Source organism: Silene latifolia, chromosome Y, assembly GCF_048544455.1.
Source record: "Silene latifolia isolate original U9 population chromosome Y, ASM4854445v1, whole genome shotgun sequence".
Lineage (NCBI taxonomy): Eukaryota > Viridiplantae > Streptophyta > Magnoliopsida > Caryophyllales > Caryophyllaceae > Silene > Silene latifolia.
In genome coordinates, this window is record NC_133538.1 from 11,303,425 (window position 1) to 11,311,657 (window position 8,233).

The following is an 8,233-nucleotide window of genomic DNA, read 5'->3' on the forward strand; positions in this document are numbered from 1 at the left end:
CTGGTCGATCGACTGGCCACGTGGGGTTTTGCTTCGTTTTAATTAATTTAATTTCTATGTTTGACGAATCGAGTGCACGCGACTAGTTGAATGTCTAGGATTTGACCGATCCAATAAATATCGAAAGATAGGGAAGGGAGATAGCCTACCTAATTAAGACGACTAGATTAACGAGATCGAAAGATAAGTTAGTTTAGACCTTTAGTCACTTTTCAGAACGAAAGTTACTATTAGTGATATTAGGGACCTGTAGCGAGATCGAAAGATGCTACCTATGAGAGTGGACCGAGAGGACCACTTATTTTCCTGTCTCACGTGTTTGATTTAGACCTACCTAGTATGCTGCCGCCGAAACTATAGTGAACCGACCATCTTAGCACCCTTTTAATTCTTGATTTCATCTACTGGTTAGTTTGTTTTACTTTTATTGCCTTAGCTATAGATCACTCAAATCAATCAACCCCCACATAATGTTACCTTAGACTGAAATTAGACAACTAATAATTACATCTGCCTTTCTGTGGTTCAACCCTATTACCACTAGCTTCTGTTAGTTTTAATAGGTTTTATAAATATTATTTTTGGTACTCACAACGACGAGTATCAAATTTTGGCGCCGTTGCCGGGGAGGCAATTGTTCTAATTTTTAGTTGTTTTATTTTGTTCTGCTTCTTAGTTTAAGGGACATTTGTTCCTTAAACTATTCTCATATTCTTTTTGTAGTTTCCTCTTATACGCAGGTCACAGGGTGGTGAATTAGTACCGTTCAATCCTGAGATTGAGAAGACTTTGCGCGAGTTGAGACGATCATCTAGGATATTGCCGACAGAGGAAGAGCTGAGTACTCTGTCTAGTTACTACGAGAACGAGCTGTTCGAGGAGGATCCACCTTCATCTCCTATTTCTACTTCATCAGCTGAGACCGTCACTTCTCCAGATTTTCTAGAGATGGCTGAAGAAGCAAATATAGCAAGTCACTCTGAGCCGACAGCTGCAAATCTATACAAGGGGTTCGAATTACCGGGAACTGATAGGAAATTCGAACCGAAGCCTTCTTATAGCAACTTGGTTGAGAGAAACCAATTCGGGGGAGCTGCAAATGAAGATGCAGCCAAGCATATGGAGATATTTATTGATTATTGCTGCTCTATACCCCCGCCGACCAGTGTGACCCAGGACTAGGTGAAGGAGACAATGTTTATATTCTCACTCCGTGATGCTGCAAGGGAGTGGTATAGAGACCTCGACCGAGCTGCTAATGGGATCACCGACTGGAATTCTTTGGCCTTGGCATTCTACAAGAAATATTTCTCTTCCTCGAAGACGAATGCTATTAGAGCTCAGATCACGAGCTTTAAACAGGGTCCTGATGAGAACTTTCATGAGGCATGGGTCCGTTTCAAGAAGCTGGTGCGCACCATTCCACATCATGGGTTTGAGAAGTGGAGCCTATGCAATCAGTTCTACAATGGCCTCTATGACGATTAGAGGGCTATCCTGGATGCGGCAGCCAGTGGTCGATTCCAGGAGAATATGGGAGAAACTAAGGGGTGGAAGATCATTGATGACTTGGCCACCCATAAAGCTGAGTATGGAAATTCCAGGGGAATTCAAAGGAGAGCTGCTGAATCTCCTTCTGTAGCTGCATTAGAGGCTCTCACGGCGAGATTTGATAAGTACGAGTTGGGAGGAGCTTGAAAAAGAGGGATCTACCATGTGAATGCTGTTTTAGACGGTCCTTTTGTCTGCAAAAGATGTGGAGCTGAGAGACATGTTTCAGACAACTGTCTTAATCCCTTTGAGTTCTGTGCTACCTTTCAAAATTATAGGCAGATAAACACTTAATATGAGCCGAATGTCCATCCGAATCTGAGGTGAAGCAGCCAAAATGTCTTGAATCCGACTCAATCTCCACAGCAGCAGCAGCAGAATTATGTGCCCCCTCATAAGCAACAACAGTTCCAAAAGCCTCCATATGTCCCTCAGCAGCAACAACAATCCCAAAATTCTGAGTTTGCCGAACTGAAAAACTTGTTGCTGAAGGAGTCCCAAGCCAGAGAGGCCGGGATGAAGATGTTAGAGAGCCAAATTGCCCAATTGGCTAGCAAGAATACAACTCGAGCTCCGGGACATTTACCGACTCAAACTGATCAAAAGGAGACCTTAAATGCAATTACCTTGAGGAGTGGGTCTACCCTTGATGGGCCCATTATGGTTGAGGACGTCACTGAAAATGATGAGGCCGCCTCAAACAAGGAGAAGTCTGTAACGAACAAAAACAAGAAAAAGACGATCAGTAGGTATGTCAGTCGATCGACTGACATACCCGATCCGATCGACCGTCCGCGACAAACCGAAGCTCTTTTTTCTGTAGAAGTCGGGCCGATCGATCGACCAACCTGGTCGATCGATGTGACGTCTTGCTAATAGTGATTCTTTTCGTCCTCCGATGCCCGATAACTTGAGGGATCACTTGTTTCGGGGTACTACTGCCCCGAAAATATTGAGGCCAGACCCGACTGCTGATGGGTCCGCTACGGTTCCGAAGTACGACCCTTTGTCGATTAATGGCTCACATTTGAGACGGTCTGAAGAAGGGTCAAGCTACAACAAGGAGAAGGTGGTGGATTTTCAGCCTAAATCCACCGATGCCGACATGAGAGATTTAGAGAAGAGGGCTAAGTTGCTACTTTCAGCCCCCTATCCGGAGAGATTAGTGCCGACAAAGGAACAGGTATCATTTAATCTGTTTGAAAATGTTGTCCGTAGCTTAAATGTACAAGTTCCTTTTCTTGAGTTAGTAAATCAAGTGCCTGCTTATATGAAATTCATGAAGCAACTCTTATCTAAAAAGAAGTCACTTGAAACTGTGCACACTGTCGCACTAACTGAGGACTCATGTTCTTATTTGACCCATACTGCACCCCTTAAGCTAGAAGACCCGGGTAGTTTTTCAGTCCCATGTAATATTGGCACCTTTCCTATTGAGAAAGCCTTATGTGACCTAGGAGCCAGTATTAGTGTAATGCCCTTAAGTCTTGCTAGGAAGTTAAAGTTTAATAGGTTTGCAGTCACGAACATGACAGTACAGATGGCTGATCGATCTGCGGTCCAGCCAATAGGAGTCTTAAAGGACATTCCCGTGCAAATAGGGAAGTTCTTCTTCCCTGTTGACTTCGTGGTACTAGATATGCCCGAAGATGCCCACATTCCTATTATTTTAGGTAGACCATTCCTGCACACTGCTGGTGCAGTTATTGATGTTGGTTCGGGTACTTTGACCTTTAAGGTAGGCAAGCATTCCATTGTCTTTGCCCAGACGGCTAGGAAGAAAGACCCCATGTGGCCCGTCACTTGCAATACGGTTTCTGAAAAGAAATCTTATTTTATACTTCCTGATATGCCTATCTCTGTCCCTACTCCTGTTGTGACACCTCCACCCCAGATTGGGAGCAAAGTGGAGGAAGATTCTTCTGTTTTAGATATTGCAGGAGCTGGTTTGGGGAAGGAAGAGCCACATGTCGCTCCAGCTGTGAAGGAGCCAATAGTTCAAAGAGGCGGTCTAGGATGCCTTAGCTATGGCACGGATGAGGAGCCCGAAGATGAGCTACCAAAGCAACGGAGTCGATCTGGATTCCGACGAGTCCGAAGAGGTCATTGAATGGGAAGATGTCTGACATGCTGATCCGTTGAGTTCTGCGGATACTGGAGCTGAGAAGAGTGCAGCTAAGAAGATGAGCACTATTGAGGCTACCTCTTGTAGCCAGAAGCCGACCAAGTGGGCCATTCCGTGGCCATTCTTGATCAACTATTAGTTGATTAAGGCTTTTTCAAAAACTATACACTTTATTGCTTTCGTTGAACTTTTATTATTTTGTGTGCGCCAGACTTCGCATTTTAATTTTGCTTAGGATTTTTAATGCTTTATACCGTTACTTTGGGTTTTGCGCAATTTTTGGCGCGGTATTATGTGCTTTTGCAGGTTTATAGACCATATTAGCTTAAGTTCTCGAGCTAATTCGAAGAAATCAGAAAGTTACAGCGAGTTTTCCAGTCGATCGACCGCCTACCCTGGTCAATCGACTGAGGTGCGACTTCCAAGAGCTTCTGTTCCTGTTCATTCTAGTCGATCGACTGGCTGCTATGGTCGATCGACCGTTATCGCTGCTGTACCTGTTCACGACCTTTCCCCTGCTGTGTTTGGTCGTTTTACGGAATTGAGGGAGTCTTTCCTCCTCTTTATTTTCCGACATAATTTTGTTTTCTTCGATTTCTTCATCTTATGCACGTAATTACCGCTTCCACATTGCTTTCTCGGTTTTATGCGTGGTATTGTTGTCTTTTCAGGTACCTATTAGTAGCACTGTTGGCTACTGAAACCTCCTAGCTCACGCTGGTTTGGGGAGGTTTTCTTTTGCTGCGCTTAAAGTCTTGTGAGTTCCTGTCCTTACTTCATATCTTATTTACTTAATTTTCTCGCAAATTCCCGTTTTCCTTTTCTTCATTACATGATTTTGCACAATGGGGACAATGTGCGATTTGGTTTGGGGAAGGGTTTTGCATCGCATCTCATATGTTTTTGCATTCACGTTTACATTTTGTCTTGCATTGTTGTTTAATTTCTCCATATTTACAGAAAATTCAAAAAAATTGAAAAATTTCAACACAAAATTCAAAAAAATGCACGTTTATTCTAGCATATAGGTTGAGTCGGAACGGTAGTATTTCAATGATGACATTGCATTTGCATCTGTTTTATCGCCTAAGCCTTGCTAATTGACATGTTATTAGTATAATCAATTGCATAGTCTACGAGTTTTCGTTAATTTATTTGCTGAACTTGAGACTTGACTTAGAAATTTGGCAAACTACATCATTTTCTGAGATTTAGAGCCTATAACTGGTGACATCCATGACCAGTTTATCTAGGATGTGAGTAATTACTCCTTATGAGACATGTTTCATTAATTTGCATAAATATGAACTTAATCTGCTTAATACCTGTGTGCATTCGGTCTGTGGTTTGTTGACACATGTGGTAGAGGTCCCCTTTTTCTCGTCTTACCCATAAACTCCACACTGCCAAAAATAGCCTTTTTGTCCCGTTTACTACATCCTACATTTAGCCTGCCCTTGTCAAGCTAGTAGTTTAGTTTTTGGGATTGTTACTACGTCTTTGGTGGCATATGCTCATTTTGAGATGAAGTTGGGAAGTTGGAAAAAGGAAAGAAAGAGAGGAACAAAGGCAAAAAAAAAGAAAAGAAGAAAAATGATTCGAAAAAGAAAAAAGAGAGTGTTGTACTGTTTAATGCAGTCGATCGACTGCTCTACTTGGTCGATCGACCGATGCCCGAGAAGAAAAGAAATGAATTCGCATGATTCAAGTCTTTATTCAAATGGCGATTTTTGCTCCGATGTTTCATTTGTATTTGATGGGGAGTTAGTTGATTGATTACTATGGAGATTGTGAGTTTTGTGCTTGCTATAGCACCGTGTCAATTGAAGTTTGAGCAAGAATTGGATATTGTCATATGGTTTTGTTACGGTACTAGCTTGATCACCTGTACCCCCACATTCCCATAAATGTTTTGCCCTTCTTGCCCATTACCTCACATATCCACATTTACCTCGGCATGTGTCATGGTCTTTTGTTCGGTTGGAATGCATATGTACGGTTGTAGAGATTACTTTTATATTATATTGCAGGCATGTTCTTATAGGTCGTAGTTAGGTGAGTGTCACTAACAAAATGAATTCTTTCTATCTTTCACATATATTCACCTGTATTTATTGAGTGATTTGAGCGACCCGTGAGAGTCCAATTTGATAAGTCTCTATAGTTGACGGTTCAGCAGTTTTTGATGACTACATAACATGTTTGCATGATTCACATTTCTAATTGATTGTTGGTTTCTGCATTAAATTGGTTTAGGCTTTACTTGTGCATTTCGCTCTGAGATTGAACTCGTTCCATTAGGTTTTTAGGATCGAGTCTAGTTCTTGCTTGGGGACAAGCAAGGGTTTGGTTTGGGGAAGTTTGATGCGTGTCATTTATATGATGTTTTACACCCTATTTTACACGCATTTCATAGCTCATTTATGTAGTTTAAGGCTACTATTTACCCCATTTCGTCTACTTTCGTATTTTTATGTAATATTGCAGATTTATGCGGAAATGAGTAGATATTGAGCCAAATCCGTCCCCGAGTATCTTGCATTTCATTTGATGTGAAGTATTTGCTCAAGGAACGAGCTTGGTGCGCATTTCAAGGCCCGAAAGAGAAATCCACGAGAAGTTAGAAGTCAAATAGCAACTACTTTAGTCGATCGACCGCTGCCCATAGTCGATCGACCAACCCACGAGTTCCAGTAGCCACTGTTCAGCGAAGAGCAGTCGATCGACTGCCTTGCTTGGTCGATCGACCAAGACGCTCTTTCAGACGTGAATTAAAAGATCGTGAAGTTTGAAGCCCATTGTATTAGGTTTTAGGAAATAAGAACTAGGTGGTATTCCTATATAACGTAGCTTTAGTTTCAGCATAAGGCAGTTCCTTTTTGTCGAGTTTTATTCAAGTTTTAGCATACAGTTCTTTTGGAAATAATTAGGGTTCCGAATATTGTTTCGTATTCAATACAAGTTACTTTTTGCATTCGTTTTCTGGATTCTATTCCTGCAAATTCTTCCATTCGGTATTCTCATGTTCTTGTTCAGTTTTATTGCTTATATTCCGTTCATAGTATAGATTTGCTAGTTAGTTTCCCGAAGCCAATTATCGTTTATTGTTATTTGTAATTTAATTAACTTAAGTATGAATTCAGTGGGTTTATTTCGTTTATATTGTTATTGTTTTCATCAATATTATGAGTAGCTAAATTCATCGTGCTAGGATGTAGGGGATCTGTAGGTTAGGCGGCATTAGAATTATGTAGACCTGAAATCGTGTGTTGGTCTATCGACCGCCCTACCTGGTCGATCGACTGGCCACGTGGGGTTTTGCTTCGTTTTAATTAATTTAATTTCTATGTTTGACGAATCGAGTGCACGCGACTAGTTGAATGTCTAGGATTTGACAGATCCAATAAATATCAAAAGATAGGGAAGGGAGATAGCCTACCTAATTAAGACGACTAGATTAACGAGATCGAAAGATAAGTTAGTTTAGACCTTTAGTCACTTTTCAGAACGAAAGTTAGTATTAGTGATATTAGGGACCTGTAGCGAGATCGAAAGATGCTACCTGTGAGAGTGGACCGAGAGGACCTCTTATTTTCCTGTCTCACGTGTTTGATTTAGACCTACCTAGTATGCTGCCGCCGAAACTATAGTGAACCGACCATCTTAGCACCCTTTTAATTCTTGATTTCATCTACTGTTTAGTTTGTTTTACATTTATTGCCTTAGCTATAGATCACTCAAATCAATCAATCCCCACATACTGTTACCTTAGACTGAAATTAGACAACTAATAATTACATCTGCCTCTCTGTGGTTCGACCCTGTTACCACTAGCTTCTGTTAGTTTTAATAGGTTTTATAAATATTATTTTTGGTACTCACAACGACGGGTATCAAGCACGCCCTATTATCATTCATGGACGGGTATGCTGGGTACAACCAGATCAAAATGGCTGAGGAAGACATGCACAAGACTGCATTCACTACACAGTGGGGTACATATTGCTACACTGTCATGCCCTTCGGACTAATCAACGCCGGAGAAACTTATCAAAGAACCGCCGCCACTCTCCTACATGACATGATGCACAAGGAAGTGGAGGTATATATCGATGACATGATCGTCAAATCAAAAGAGCGGGACGGCCATATCAGCGCCCTTCGGAAATTCTTTGCTCGCTTTCGGAAATACAACATGAGACTAAATCCTCAGAAGTGTGCATTCGGGGTCACCTCCGGAAAACTCCTGGGACATGTTGTCAGGAAAAGAGGCATTAAAATTGATCCTACCAAAATCAAAGCTCTTTAACAAATGCCTCGGCCCTAGAACGAGAAAAAGATTCGAGGGTTTCTCGGTCAAGTCGAATACATCAGCCGCTTCATAGTCAAGCTCACTATGATTTGTAAACCAATCTTCAAGAAGCAAAAAGCCTTCGACAGAATAAAGGAAATCTTATCCAAATCTCATGTCCTCATGCCACCTCAACAAGGAATTTCCTTATCCCTATACCTGACTGTCACCAACACAGCCATGGGAGCAATGCTAGCACAAACAGT

At 41.6% G+C, this 8,233-nt stretch overlaps 1 non-coding gene across 1 annotated transcript; it reads right to left on the bottom strand.

Annotated features, from left to right (window-relative positions):
• Positions 1 to 1,329: 1,329 nt before the first annotated feature.
• Positions 1,330 to 1,436, bottom strand: LOC141636804 (small nucleolar RNA R71). The gene has a single exon (XR_012541389.1). It is a non-coding gene; the product is annotated as a small nucleolar RNA R71 (small nucleolar RNA).
• Between the last annotated feature and the right edge of the window lie 6,797 nt (positions 1,437 to 8,233).